Source organism: Antennarius striatus, chromosome 13 (genome assembly GCF_040054535.1).
Source record: "Antennarius striatus isolate MH-2024 chromosome 13, ASM4005453v1, whole genome shotgun sequence".
Lineage (NCBI taxonomy): Eukaryota > Metazoa > Chordata > Actinopteri > Lophiiformes > Antennariidae > Antennarius > Antennarius striatus.
In genome coordinates, this window is record NC_090788.1 from 17,655,368 (window position 1) to 17,671,137 (window position 15,770).

A 15,770-nucleotide genomic window follows, 5' to 3' on the forward strand; every position below is an offset into this window, starting at 1 on the left:
AATAAACAATTGCATTAGGTTAATACAGGGCACACAACTCAATTACTGCATATACTGTAGTTTTTATGGTTATAATACATAATTGTACATGGAAATATTTAAAAATAATAGTTACGCCAAGAGCATAGTACTGAGTAGGGATGTTGAATGTTGGAACTATGACAGAAAAAGGTAGAGAGTTGGTTGACATGATGCAGAGGAGGAAGGTAGACATACTGTGTGTCCAGGAGACAAGGTGGAAAGGTAGCAAGGCTAGAAGTTTAGGAGCAGGGTTCAAGTTGTTTTATCATGGTGTAGATGGGAAGTCTATTGACAGGTGCCAGTAGTGTGATGGGAAGATGGAAAGAGTACTTTGAAGAGTTGATGAACGTGGAAAATGAGAAAGAACAAAGACTAGAAGAGGTGACTGTTGTGGACCAGGAGGAAGCAAAGATTAGCCAGGATGAAGTGAGGAGGATATTGAAGAGGATGAAGACTGGAAAGGCAGTCGGTCCTGATGATATACCTGTAGGGGTTTGGAAGTGTCTAGGAGAGGTGGCAGTAGAGTTTCTGACTGGGTTGTTCAACAGGATTTTAGATAGTGAGAAGATGTCTGAGGAATGGAGGAGAAGTGTGCTGGTGCCCATTTTTAAGAACAAGGGAGATGTGCAGAGCTGTGGCAACTACAGAGGAATAAAGCTGGTGAGCCATACAATGAAGTTATGGGAAAGAGTAGCTGAAGCTATATTCAGGGCGGCAGAAGTGAGCATTTGTGAGCAGCAGTATGGTTTCATGCCAAAAAAGAGTACTACAGATGCAGTATTTGCTTTGAGGATGTTGATAGAGAAGTACAGAGAAGGCCAGAGGGAGCTGCATTGTGTTTTTGTAGATCTGGAGAAAGCTTCTGACAGGGTGCCCAGAGAGGAACTGTGGTATTGTATGAGGAAGTCTGGAGTGGCAGAGAAGTATGTTGGAGCGGTGCAGGTCATGTATGAGGACTGTAAGACAGTGGTGAGGTGTGCTGTAGGTGTGACAGAGGAGTTCAAGGTGGAGGTGGGACTGCATCAGGGATCAGCTCTGAGCCCCCTCTTGTTCGCTATGGTGATGGACAGGCTGACAGACGAGGTTAGACAGGAATCTCCATGGACTATGATGTTTGCAGATGACATTGTGATCTGCAGTGAGAGCAGGGAACAGGTGGAGGAGAAGCTAGAGAGGTGGAGGTTTGTCCTGGAAAGGAGAGGAATGAAGGTTAGCCGCAGTAAGACAGAGTACATGTGTGTGAATGAGAGGGACCCAAGTGGAAGAGTGAGGCTACAGGGAGAAGAGATCAAGAAGGTGGAGGATTTGAAGTACTTAGGGTCAACAGTCCAGAGTAATGGAGAGTGTGAAAAAGATGTGAAGTGTTTACAGGCAGGATGGAACGGGTGGAGGAAAGTGTCAGGTGTGATGTGTGATAGAAGAGTTTCAGCTAAAATGAAAGGAAAGGTGTACAAAACTGTGGTGAGACCAGCGATGTTGTTTGGTCTAGAGACAGTGTCACTGAAGAAAAGACAGGAGACAGAGCTGGAGGTAGCAGAGATGAAGATGCTGAGGTTCTCTCTGGGAGTGACCAGGAAGGATAGGATCAGGAATGAGTACATCAGAGGGACAGCACATGTTAGAGGTTTTGGAGATAAAGTCAGAGAGGCCAGACTGAGATGGTTTGGACATATCCAGAGGAGAGATAGTGAATATATTGGTAGAAGGATGATGAGTTTTGAACTGCCAGACAGGAGGCCTGGAGGAAGACCAGAGAGGAGGTTTATGGATGTAGTGAAAGAAGACATGAAGGTAGTTGGTGTGAGAGAAGAGGATGCAGAGGACAGGGTTATGGAGGCAACTGATTCGCTGTGGCGACCCCTGAAGGGAAAAACTGAAAGTATAAGAAGAAGAGGTTTTCGTTAAAGAAATAGGCAAATATCCAGACAAAAAGTCAAACTTGGCCACAGAGAAATAATTTCAAGTAGAGAACAATTAAATGCTCTCTTGTCATCATAATAACAGGTCATTCAATTTCACCAAATAGCTAAGTGCAACATCATCAATAATTCATCACTCACACTTTACATACTAAAACAGGGGTTGCCCCGATCCTAGGCATCCCATACCATTTGCAACATTAAAATCATGAACTGAGACAGCTCTTTCACCTGATTACACCTACATTTAAATAAGGTGTCTTTTACATTTATTGTTAATGATCCTGTTTTCCGGGGTTTAAAGATAACAGAAGAACTGCTGCAAGTTGAACAAGAAAAGTACAATATGGTCTGCTGAGTTCTGTCTCAGAAAACATGCAGGCCCTGGAGAAAGAAAGCTGATAAATACATTTACTGAGTGTGCAGTTGGCAAAATAGAAAGGGCACAGGTTCCTCTGCCTCCTACATCATGCAGCATGTGGTAGTTATTTTGCAGTCGTGGTTCTTTTTCCTCATTCTGAAATACTTATGCAAAACCCAGCTTTTTATTTTGAAAGCATTCTATCCTTGTTGCCAAATGTAGTTAATTTTCTTATTTAAAAAATATCTACTTCACACTTTAATGCTTTCACTGTGGAAAAACAAACAAAACAAAAAGAACATGCTAAGGGAAGTGGTATGAGTTGTGCTGTCAATTTATTACATTTAATTTGACAGAAGAGTGACGTTCATTGCCTCTGAATTTAATTGTGTTTCGAATCGTGTATATTTTTGAGGACGTACACAGCTCATATCTGTATTCCCATCTCAGGGTGCCTACTGAACCTTTTCTCGTTGTCTGAGGGATTTGCAGTTTACTCGCTGCCATATATGGGAGATTGAAGACATTTTAAACATTTTTTTGTAAATTAATGTAAGTGTGGTTTTTAACTGTTGTATATTGTTATTGAAGCTATTCAAATTGTGCTTTTTTGTTTAGTTTTTGATATGCATAACTGAAGATCAATAGCCCCATGCAGTTTATTATCGATAATACTTAACCTGTCTTTCCATTAACTCTAGCTGCAAAGTGCATCTAAAATGACCTCTTGGTTAATTGACATGTACAATGCATTGCATCACTACGCATACATTTGTTTGTTAGTGTGGTGTGATGGAATCAACTTGTAAATGCACAAAACAAACACATGAATAGCAAAACAAGCTTCTTGCAATGATTCCAATGGTTTTGTTAGATCAAACTTATTTTTGTGGCATTTTTGTATGTGCTTATACAGGGTAAAAATGTGCAAAGCCATAGATGAAGAATGGCAAAAGATGTAAAGCTCGAAGTTGTACAATAAATATTCATAAGACTGGCTGCCATATTCATGAGATGACACAAGAGAAAAGAGGAGGAATATTTGGAAGCAAACAATGGTGAATGATAGTTGGAGTGTAGAGGAGGCAAGAAAATAGGTGAAGTATTTCAAGTTTTGATTAAGGAGATGAAAACGGGTGAGATAGTCATTCCACTACTGAGGAATGAATTCCTGCCTGAGCCCATATGCTCAAATGTCTAGAGAGTGTTTTAGATGCACTTGGAAGGGAGACTTCAACTCAAACCAAAGACATGAGCATAGCAGTAAGTGTTTGTAAATACACTTTGTCCAGTTATTGCTGTAGGAAATCTTTGAGTCCTTCAATGTCTTTTTTCATTCAAAAGTACTGCCTTACAGTCAAGACAATAGTGTCACATTTTAATCATTATGGCAAATGCTCTATTTTCTACTCAAAACAGATCCGGTCAGTTTGCCTTCGTTCTGCTTTCTGTCTATGGATTTGTTAAAGACAAGTTTTACTGCTGTATTGCATAGAAATTCACGTGTCAATCTCAAATGCCTAGAAGGGCTTTTTTTTTTTTTTCAGTTGTGGTTCTGTTAACTTATGTACCCTACTATCACTTTCTGAACATCTAATGTGAACCTCTTTCCAGTTAAGAAGATGACATTTGGCTTGACAACTTCAAGTGTATAGTTCACTGAATTCTAATCTATATGTATTGAAAACACTGTTTCCCCATGCCAAACATCTTGCTGTGTTAAAACAGTCCCCTAAAATTTCTCACAATCCTAGAACAAATCTTCATGCAGGGTTGACATTTTTCCAAAAAAAAAAAAGATTTTTGTCGTGTTTCTTTTCAATTTGAATTCTTTTCCAGGTCTAATATCTGTTATTTCTCTGGCCAAAGAGTCATGCAGTCACTCTGCATTTGGAAAGCTTGTAATTTTCACTTTGAATATATTTTAATGGAAGCAGTCGCAGTTTATAATTACAGCCTGTAGATTGCAAGATATCCCCCAGTCATAGAATCTTGATGTCACAATTTAATAGTTTTTAATTGAATTATGGCTGCATTAATATGCAAACAATGTGAAAGACAGTGATAATGCTAATGTCAATTAATACTGTCGCCCAGCATTGCTGGTATTATTAAAACCTGCTTTTTGATGTTTAAATGTGCTGAATAAACTGAGACCAGGCACGATTTATTTATGATGACTTCTGATGCTTTACTGCTCTCTGTATTTATATTGACCTTAACATACTCACTTTGGCTTAGTCAGCATTTGGTATGTCATTGCATGACAAAAAAAAAATGAATTAATAAAAAAAAAGGAGTGGATGCAATGTAATTTGTGTGAGTCACCTGCAACAAAAAGGAATAGGAATATAAAGCACTTGCTGGCGATGGATCTAGGGTTTACCCCGCCCCTCACTTGTAGCCAGCTGGGATAGGCTCCAGCAACAACTGTGACCCACAAAGCAGAAAAGCGGCTGAAGACAACACAGTTACAGTCGTCTCGTCTTCAGAGAAATGGATGGATGAATGCTTCGCGCTGTCAAAGAAAATCTGATGATAAACCACAGCAAAATGTAACTGTATTTATTTGCTTATTTTCTAAAATGTTTACAATCAAGAAACCAATCAACATATTTAAACTGTGACTATAAAGACTTTTACTAAACAACCATTTTGCAAAGCACAAATCTTTTTTCACCTGATGAATAGTCACGCTCAGCATTTAATTGTCAGCAGCTCATTTGGTGTGTTTGTCCACAGCCTGAGTTCTTTGAGGGAAGAATCAAATCCTACATTTGAAACATTTTACTTAAAAATTCTGGTACATGCTGTTAATGTTTTATTAACTTTTTTGGTGCAAAGAGCTGCAAGATGAAACAGAACAATTAAAACTGTCTTTTTAGAACAAGAGCGAGGTTGGAAATGGGTGAACTTGCAATTCAGGCATTTATCCAGCAAACTCATTGTGTCTTGATAAATGTCTTTGTTCCAGAGGCTGTGTGAATGGACATGTTTGTCTGATGTTATGATTATTGACAAAATTTCACATTGCAAGCAGCAATGCCCAGGGAATGGTTTGAGGATTATGAGCCAAAGGGAAATCTGTGGAATGTAATGGAAAATTTCAACGCTCAGAAAGGCTTAGTCATGACACTGAGTCTCATCAAAATGAACTGTGTGTAAAAATATATGCATTATGTGTACAGTTCTACTGAAACACGATGTTATAAAAAATAAAATTGATATATCGTACTTTGTGATATTTTTTGCATCAATTAAATGAAACACAAACAACAACAACAAGCACAAATTAATCATTGTAGGCTGGGATGCCAAAGGTTTCTAAGGTGTTTAATTGAAAGTTTTACATGAATGAAGCACTTTAAAGTAAAATTTGTAAGAAAGGTAAGTCAAGATTCTCAGAAATGTTCTCAATAATTCAAATAAGACATAAATAGAAATCATTATTGTCTTGATTTCAGTCTAAATCACACTGTGTACTGTGTTCCCTGTCATACTGGTCTCATAGGCTGCATGGGAATTTGATTGAGCCGCTGAATACTATTAGAAATGGAATAAAACCCTGATTATTGTGTTTGACTTGTGTTAAATCACCTGAAACTAAGAATCAAAGTTTATTGTCCGCTTAGAATGACCATCTTATATCTACATTTTGACCATGTCCTCCTCCATATGGTATGTCATATTTCTGCAGCATCCCAAAACAAACAAAAAAAAGAAGAAAAAAACTGTAGCCAATACATTACTGAATGAGAGATGGGGCGCTCACTTGGTTGCATTTGCCATTACACCACCATTAAATGCCTACAGACTGCATGTTTAGCATACTCCTCCACAGTGTGTTTGTGAGACAGAGAAGTAAGGCATTCAGAAAAAGAAATGCAGATCAGATTTTAGCTAACAGCAGGACAAGTGGCTTGAGGGTATCCAGGACCAGATGAGAGGATTATGATCTACAGAGGGTGTGGTTAAGAGAACAACTGCTTGCTTACGATGAGCGACTGTAGGGGTTGGAGTCCAGATGGTGGTGTTGTCTCATCACTTCAATTAAACCCAATGGAAATGCCACTGCTGTAATAACTTGCTATCTGAAAATGACAGGAAGTGGCTTTCAAGAGAAGAAATTAATTCATTTCTGTGCAATTATAAACTTTCAACTTCAACTTCAAGTTGAATCTTTACATATAGAAAGTCTGTGTCGCTTTCATTAAGAGCCATCCTCGCTGACTGTAATACAATATGCTGCCACAGATAACCTAAGCTGATAAGAAAATGATTAATCACGTGTCCAACTAATTTTGTTTGACTATTCATTACAGTCTGGATCAATTTGTCACCCACATGTCAGACTTGAAATAAACCTTAAGCTGCCTGCTGCAGCTCCAATGCCTGACCCCTACATGGACACAAATGTCACAAGTTGAAGAGATCAGCAAATAGTCATCACTCATCATTCAAACTGATCCAATAGCTAAGTAGGTTTTGTATAAAATATTAACTGAGTGGTTTTGTTTTTCCTGATCTGACTGACATTTAAAGTGTATGAAAATAATTAATTTCCACTAACATACAAATTAATAGAGATGAAAAATATTAACTGTTAATCCATTTACTAATTTCTCCCAGAAACAATATTATAGAATTTCATTCCTGTGAGATTACAGACACCCTATTATGAAATGACATGGATTTAATAAATGTATTGTAGTCGCAGTTAATAAGAGGTAAGTAGAACAAGTAACATAATTTAAACATGTTTTAATTACTTTTAATCAAAGGCATTTTCAAATTAATTAATTTGTTTCAGGGACTCTGGTTGTACGTGGGCTATAATAATGAGGAAGGGAAACTAAATACATGACAATCCCTCATTTTATATTTAAAAAAAACATCTTTAAATTTGTGAACCCTGTTGAAAAAGGAAACCTTTCACATTGAAAACACAAAACACCAGAGTGAGACTCAGCAGTCGATGGAGAGGAATGAAAGCAAAATTATAAAACAAAAAAAAAGACTTTATTAACTTTATTTTTCATTTAGAGCAACTTTAATACAAAGTGATTTGCGCTGGCTGGTGATACTTGCCCAGACTGTTGCACCTCCTCCACCAAATGGAACCCTGGGGACATGTTGACCTCGGCGTATCGCTCACCTCGCCTTATCCAGCAACGCTGATGACCATCATTTCTGTGCAAGGTGACCCGACACTCATCAGTGAACAGGATGGTGGACCATTGTCCGGGTCACATGGTCTTGTGTCCACTGCAAACATTCAGGCGGTGTCTTGGTGTCATTGGAATCACTTGCAAAGGTCGTTTGGCATTCAAGCCAAAGCGCTGGAGTCCGTTGCAAACGGTTTATCTGGAAACCTGAGAACCCCTCAAATTTCGGAAATGGGCCTGCAGCTGTATTACAGATGCGTAACGATGTCTGAGTGCATAGGTCCTCAGGTACTGGTCATTGTTGCAGTCTGTCACTCGTGGGGCTCTACTCCTGGGTCCATCACAAACTCTGCCAGTACAGTAGTTCTGTGTCTTGATGCAGGTCTGCTGATGACATTCAGAGAGACACCAAGCTCACGAGCAATATCTGACTGCCTGCGACCGACCCGAAGGCACCCTATGGCCAGGTAGCACTGCTCGTCCGTTAAGTGACGTTGTGTGTTCATGACTGTTTGAACGATGAACTTGGAATGACTTACTGACAATACCAGCTTTGTATACCCACAAAATATTGAAATTGATGCCACATTGAAAAGGCTTGTCTTTTTGTACTTTTTGGTATCACTGTACCAAGTGAGATCAATATGTCTATCAACCCAATACAATTGCCTCCCTATCCCAAAAATCGCTGAAGTGAAACAAACACCATATGTTTGACACCCACTGAGTCTCTCAACATATCCCTAACTTATTATGACTCCATGTCGAAAATTTATGGACAATCTGGCTAACTACTTTTGGCGTATGTGCTTATATATGTGTATATACATATACAGTATATACCTGTATATATATATATATATATGTATATATATATATGTGTATATATATATATATATATATGTGTATATATATATATATATATATATATATATATATATATATATATATATATATATATATATATATATATACAAGAACATGCGCCAAAACTAGCTATCGATAATGACACATAACAGCTTCAAATCAGGTTGCTGGGAGCTACTGTTAGCTTTCAAACTGAGTAGTGACAATACATTGATTTATATCTAGAAATTGTATCTAAATTATTTGTCATCCAGAACTGACATACAATTCCAAAAAGATTGCACATACGTGGAACCAATAGCCATATGGTTCCATGGTTCCCCTGAGATGAGCAAAAGTTCAATAATAATGTTTCTCCACATGGGAATACTAACGTTCCGGAGACTTTTAAACCAGTTCAGATTGCTCTCAATGGGAAGAAGCAAAAACAGGTTAGGGATATAATTTTATTTTCTAGAAAAGATGAAATAACATTTCCCTCTAAATGCTTGCTCCACAAGCAAAGAAAATATAAAAAATATGTCCAAAACTATCAACTCTGAAATGGCTCATTCATATTGCAGCTTTTGTCTCACTGCCAACAAGCTGGTCCTGTGCTGCTCAAGAATAGAAATCACATCGATGGCATCGCAACTCCACTTCAAATACTCAATTACTGTACTTCACAGCCAATAAAAGTACACTGATTGGGAGTTGGCTGTCAGCTTTTCAGGTAGAACTAATGGAGCCTAAAGATTGTCATTAGTAGCTGAGTGTTGCCCTAAGGCTTTTGTCAGAATTGACACAGTGGACATCAAGTCTTAATGTAATCAACTACCCTAAATAAACTGAAAGTGTAAAGAATCCTTCAGTAGAAGTTGCATTTTTAGTTATATAGAGTGTGGCAATCAGTGCTAGTAAAGTTTAAATGTAATCCCCCCACTCACTTATTGTCTAATAAACATAAATTAGTCATCATATGCTTCAACAACCGTTGGCAATGAGATGAGATAAGATGGTACTGTATTGACCCCCGTTGGGAAATTATATTCACAGAGCCAACTAAAGCCTACTCATGATGTGGTCAGGAGAACTGACTTGGCCTGCAATCAAGTATACAGTAAGTAAACTACTACTATCAATGAGAATTTCTCTATTTCAGCAACTCAATTCTCAGATGGCAAATTTTTCTTGTGCTGTCCTGTGTTGCTTTTAGCATCTTTGTATTTTGTATCACAAATATTGCAGTGAACAGTGTAGAGTTTTCAAATATGTGTCCGTACCTCCCAAACCAAACCACCAACACTTCCCAGCACTGCTCCCTTTTTATATATTGAAATCTATCCATGGTTTCCAGCCATGGTTGGTTGTGTCTGCATATTTCTGCTGTTTGTGTCTGCTTCCAGCAGGTGCACTACTTTCCTCTCCCAGTGCGCTGACACAGGTCAGATGCAATGGGACCTCGAAATTGTAGGTGTGATTGTGTGAGAATGTGTGTTTGTCCGTGATAGACTGAAAAACATGTGCACACTCTCTTAGAGATGGAGCAAGCCCTTGTGTTGAGCTTCAGCCAAGCATGGCCTTGCAAGAGGTATTTTAGAAAGTGAATGAATGGGTGTTGTTAGAAATAAAATACTAGCTCCAATTTTTCTATCCAGTATTTTTTATCAAAAGCTACATTTCTATCCATTCAACTGTACATACTTGCGATTGCAATTACACAATAAAAGAAAACTCAAGATTAAAACGCCTTTAAAGTTTCTAAACAGTCAGTGCTTTGTTAAAACAGCTGTAAATTCAAACGATTCACTTCACCAAATTTTGTACCACAAAGAAACGTCTTCTATGGCTTTGTGTAGGATTTCAAGCATCAGTGCTTCTATTTCACACTTTTCAGAGTGAGATGAAAACGTGCCTCTTCAAATATCACTTCACACCCCCCCTTCCTCAAACCCCAAATCCCCACCCCATGCCACCCACCCCATTCTAATTCTCTATTTCTGATATGCAGTTTTCTTGAAGAAAAGGAAGTCATTTATGTCTGTCTCATTCTGTTTTAATTTACATACTCTAACATTTTTGCACTTTCCATAATTCATTCTAAGGTCACAGAAATGTTTTGTCAAATCGATCGGCGTCTAGCAATGTGGCTACAATGTAAACAAATTTAATTCTTGTCTTTGGATGTGAATTAATTTAACAACTTAAAAGGCAGTATTGACAAGGTGTGTGCTGAAAGTAGAGATTGTGAATTCATTAATAAAGACTTATCACCAGTGCCTGAACGAGTCACTATCGATCACAGCACAGCTTCATTGTTCTATGGGTTACTATATCTAATAATGGTGTGTAATAATGGTGTGTGTGTGTGTGTGTGTGTGTGTGTGTGTGTGTGTGTGTGTGTGTGTGTGTGTGTGTGTGTGCGTGCGTGTGTGTGTGTGTGTGTGTGTGTGCGTGTGTGTGTGTATTGAATTGAGGCTCATCTGGTAGCGACAATGGCTGATGTGAAGTGCTTTCCCTGATGTCTACAACACCATTGGCAGCAATCATTTCTGCTTAACGTGAATCAACTTCCATCAGAGAAAAGCACTGAGTCAAAGCGATCCCTCGTCCGGCTAAATGCTCCCTGACCCTTGCAAAACGACACCTGTGCCTGGTGGTGCGGTCAGGTTGTCTAACAAGGAGACCAAGCTGATGTTAATGGTTTCAAATGTTCTGACATGACACGTGGATGCCTCTCACTTTCCTTAAATGTGCCTGGATTTTAAATTCAAATGGTTTCTTGGGGCACTATTCACTGTGAAGTAGTCAGAGTTGGATGAGGCTAAAGGACGTCCACTAAGCAACTTGTTAGAGAACATCAAGTTGTGCATAAAGTACTGGAACATTGAATAGTTGGACGTGTGCATTCAAATGTTTAGAAATTAAGTTGACCTGTATTTTAGGTTCATCCTGAAAATTAACCCGGAAGTTGAATATTCCCAACTTTTTGTGATTAGTGTGTATAGAGATGCATGGATGTTTTTCTCTATCATTTCTGTTTTTATGGCGTCTTACCTTTCATAAATGGCAGTAATCCGCTAAGTATGAATTAAATTAGTAAGTTGTCCAATCAGTATTTTTCTATTCACTATGCAGGCATGCTGTATGCCAGTGGGATGACTGTTGATCCGTCACACAATCTTGCATCTGCATAGCTGGCATTTGAAAATATTTGTGAAATAGATAATGAATTTCACTTCCGTCTGTTTGGATCAAAGATGAACTCCGAGACTCTCGATACATTTCAATTTCAAACATGAGTGAAACTCCCACAGTGCTCACTTTTTTTTTTTTTCCAAAAGGAACACAGTCTCAGAGAAACAAAGCTGCATTTCATGGTCCTTTACAGATAAATGAACTTAGGTTAATAGGCTGTCTCCTGAATGCCGTTGAGTCAGTGTTCATATGCTGAACACTCACCATGCTGATTGGCAGTCAGTCCCAGTTCTCCCGATCCAAATCCGCTCAGCAGAGGCAGCTCAGGAAGTGTCTCCATTGCCAGACTGGAAGGATAAAAGACAACATCAAATAGTAATCTATAATCTGTTCATTACAGCTCATCTGATTAAATGGAAATATGGATGAGACTGAGCATTCAGTAGGAGAAGTGAATAACTGAAAACTGCGATTAATGGTGCAGACAATAATAATTGCTGTGGCACAAATAAAATCACCTGACTTGTAACCTGATCAGCTCATAAATTCAAATAATCTTCATAATATGTTTAAATTCTTAATTTTATATGAGCAGTTTTGGCAGATATGATGCCTAAACAAATTAATCACATTTTCAATAATCACTTCAATATAACAAATTCAATGAGAAAGAAACTTTTTTGTTACTATAATCATAGGTTAAAAAACTATTGCAAATACTTTAGGGTGAAGTGAGTTACCTGTTCTCACTCCCCAGTTTAGCATCTGCGCTTCAAAGGTAAAGTGGTGGTGTAGATTTGTTGTCATGGATGTATTTTTCTGTGCTTCCAATGGTCAACTTAATGCTGTCAGTTTCACTGTTTTTATCTTTGTGTTTTCTTTTTCTGATGGTAAGAAGTGTAAGCCTTTCTTTATCTTTCGTGAAAATAAATTGCTATTTAAAAGGACCGGTCATTTCACAAAGGATCTCTAGCCAGTGAATACACTATCAGTCATCTATCCCGTGCTTATTAGAAAATGCACCAGTATCTAATGGAAAAGGAGGTGAAGGTCATCTGGGCATCCATGTCTCTTTTGAGACACGTGTATTACAGATCAAACAGGTAATTCTATGTGTACATGGATGAAGTCACGTATCAATTATGAGGAAAATTACATCACCTGCAGCGATCGCATGAAAAGGAACAATGCATTTGCTTCTGATATCTGTGCTGTTTAAGAAGGACAGCAGCTTAATTTATGAACCTGTTGACATATTGTGTTCATGTAGCCGCAAGAGGACACAAGCCAGTGTCTTATTGTGCTGGTCCCAAGCCCGGATAAATACAGAGGGTTGCGTCAGGAAGGGCATCTGGCATAAAACTTTTGCCAAATCAAACCTATGACATATTGTGTTAATCTGCTAAACTACAGGATCCATTGTTCAATTAATCTGTCTTCCGTTACACATTCAAATGTGTAGAAGAAGACGGAAGTGACGTTGGGGCATGCACAATAAGATGATGTCACCAATTCTACAGAATTAACATTGATGCAGAGTATTAAAATGACAACGGTGTTCTTGAAAAATGAAATTTGTGATACACTTTGCACCAATTTTTAGCTTTGAGCTTGTGTGACTGGTTCAAATGTGAGGTGAGATGAGCTGCTAAATTGGTTGCTCAGTGAAGAGAACTGTTCAACTAGTAAACTGAAGTGGAAAGGAGACCACATTAACTGTCTGGTTAGACACTCATCGAGGCATTCCACAAGCAATTTATTTGGAAAATAAATAGAGACAATAAATGTCATGTAACAAGACTGATGAATACACACTGCACATCAGTATTCAAATACAGTATAAAACATGCAGAAAATCATTTACTGTAAATTCTCAGGCATAACTATTTGTCCTGATGATCTTCATAAACCTGTCTGCATGTTTAATGAATAAAGGGGTGTTTGCTCTTACAGAAATTGGTGTGCAAGAACAATTTGTGCTCTTCAAGTGCTCTTCAAGTGCCTTTGCTTGAATGTGTCGTCCGCAATACACATGTGACACATTCAAGGTGGTACCCCACTTAGGTTGTACCCCATTTTGGCTCCAACAGACCCATGGACAGCAAAGCAGCAAGAAGATGGATGAATGGATTCCTTCTTTGCACGAGACTCCTCATTCCTGTGCCACTTGTTTCCAATCTTGTCTCATCTCTGTTTTCCTTTTTGAGTTGAGCTTTTTTGTGTCATATTTGATACCAGACTTTCCAGTTTCATTTTTTATGTTTATTCAGAGTGTTACTTGATATTATCAACCAAACTGACAAATTTTTGGACTTTGTCTTCAATTTTACTTCTGTTCACAGCTTCAGATGTTTACTTCCTTGTTTTTTGAATTCTATTATGTATTTTTTTGCCTGTCTGACTCCTTTTTTTTTCTTTTTCTTTTTCTTTTTAAATATTTACAGTATTAAACCACTGAACTGCAGGTCTTCATACTTGGCCTCTGTCTGTACTTAGGTCAATATTCTTGTTTAGCTGACACATAACAGTACAAACTGACCAGTATGAACCCAGAAGACATTTTGTTTAGGAATAACTCAGAAAATGTGTGAGAACAAACAATAAACCATGGCTTAACAAGTTTACTGCATGGTTTAAGAGGAAACTATTTTACAGCATCTATGCAATCTTTATACCTACTACCCCCTGTCCTAGACTCATCTAGCGACCAGCGAAGAGGCTACGCTCCTGAAGACATCATACCTCACTGCTGCCCAGCTCTCCATCCTCATTACTTCTTCACCCAAACCTCAGTCCAGTGCTTTGCAGATCCAGCTGCCCAGCACAGTGGATATTCAGACACCTCACAGCTCCCACACATTTTCCCGCGAGACCCTTCAGCTCCATAGCCCAGAGGCTCTCCAGCCTCATAGCACAGAGGTTCTAATATTCCATAATTCAGAGGCTATTACACACAGTGCTCCACACCCCCAGCTTCGGTCCCTCTCTGTATCGCTGAGTCTTAACCCATCTCTGTCTCCCAGTTGGTGGAGCTCCACTGGATGCCTTTGTTGGATCCTGTTCTGGGCTCATAGTCTGCAGCTGACTTATGGTCTGTTCTTCTGTTGAGACCAATCCCCCTATCTCAGGACCTGGCCTTCTATGGTGGTGTGGCCAACATCTGATTCTGAGGGTAGTGATTCCAGTGATGCCTGCTAACGAACTGAAGATGGGGGAAATATTGCTGATCCCTGCTTCAGACAGCAGAGGTGCTGCAGATGCCAGTTTCTGAGAAGATGGCTTCATTGCTGCTAATCTACTACCCTGCTCCCTGTGAAGACATGTCAACACATCTGGCCTCCTGCTTGCCCCCCTGGGATGGGTCTTCTTTGCTACTGGCACCTAGCCTATCCTCCTGATTGGGACAATTTTTGCTGCCCTACAGGGAGGCACCGTTTTTGGTCAGGGGTTTCCCACCCAGACTCTTGAGAGGGCCCGTCTTTGCTGTTGTTCCCCTGCTCAGTGTCCTTAGAGGGCCTGTCTGTGCTGTAGCCTCCTGAGAGGGGCCATCTCTGCTTCCAGGCGTCATGCCCGGCCACCTAAGAGGGACCATCTTTGCTGCTGGCCCCCCGCCCGGCCTCCTGAGAATGTCAGTCTGTATTGCAGGCTTCCTGACCGGCCTCCTGAGAGGGCCCATCTTTGCTTCCGCCACCTAAGAAAGCCTGTTTCAATGATGGTCCCCTGGCTGGCCTCCTGAGAATACTCCCTTTTTTGCTGCCAGTACCCAGGCAGATTCACCGGGTGGGCATGTTTTTATTCCATTAAAATAAAAAAATGTAATTAAATCTAAAAAATAAATTTTTAGTGCACTTCACCTCTGTCTTGAATTTCCCTCCGCTCACTGTTTCGGGTCTGTTTGTCTAATTTTGGACTCAGTTCAGTCATCTTTTACATGGAAATTAGTCCCAGATTACCCCTTTCCTGTAACATTTGGAATACTTACATTATAAAACCACTGAACTTGAAATTATCGGATCATTTGTGTTGAACCCTGGTCCCAACCAAGAGAACAGACCTCCTTGGATTGTGGGAAGGGACAAAGTTCTTTTATAATTGACTGCCTGCAGTCCTGTGGTCTGAGCATTCAAATGAACTTGTTGTTAAAAAGAGTCAGATCATAGGTCTTTGTAAAATCATATTAAAGTGACTCAAATAATAATTACTAAATACCAATAATGTTTGTAGAGTTAGATTTTTTATTTTTAAAAGGTATGTTAAAGT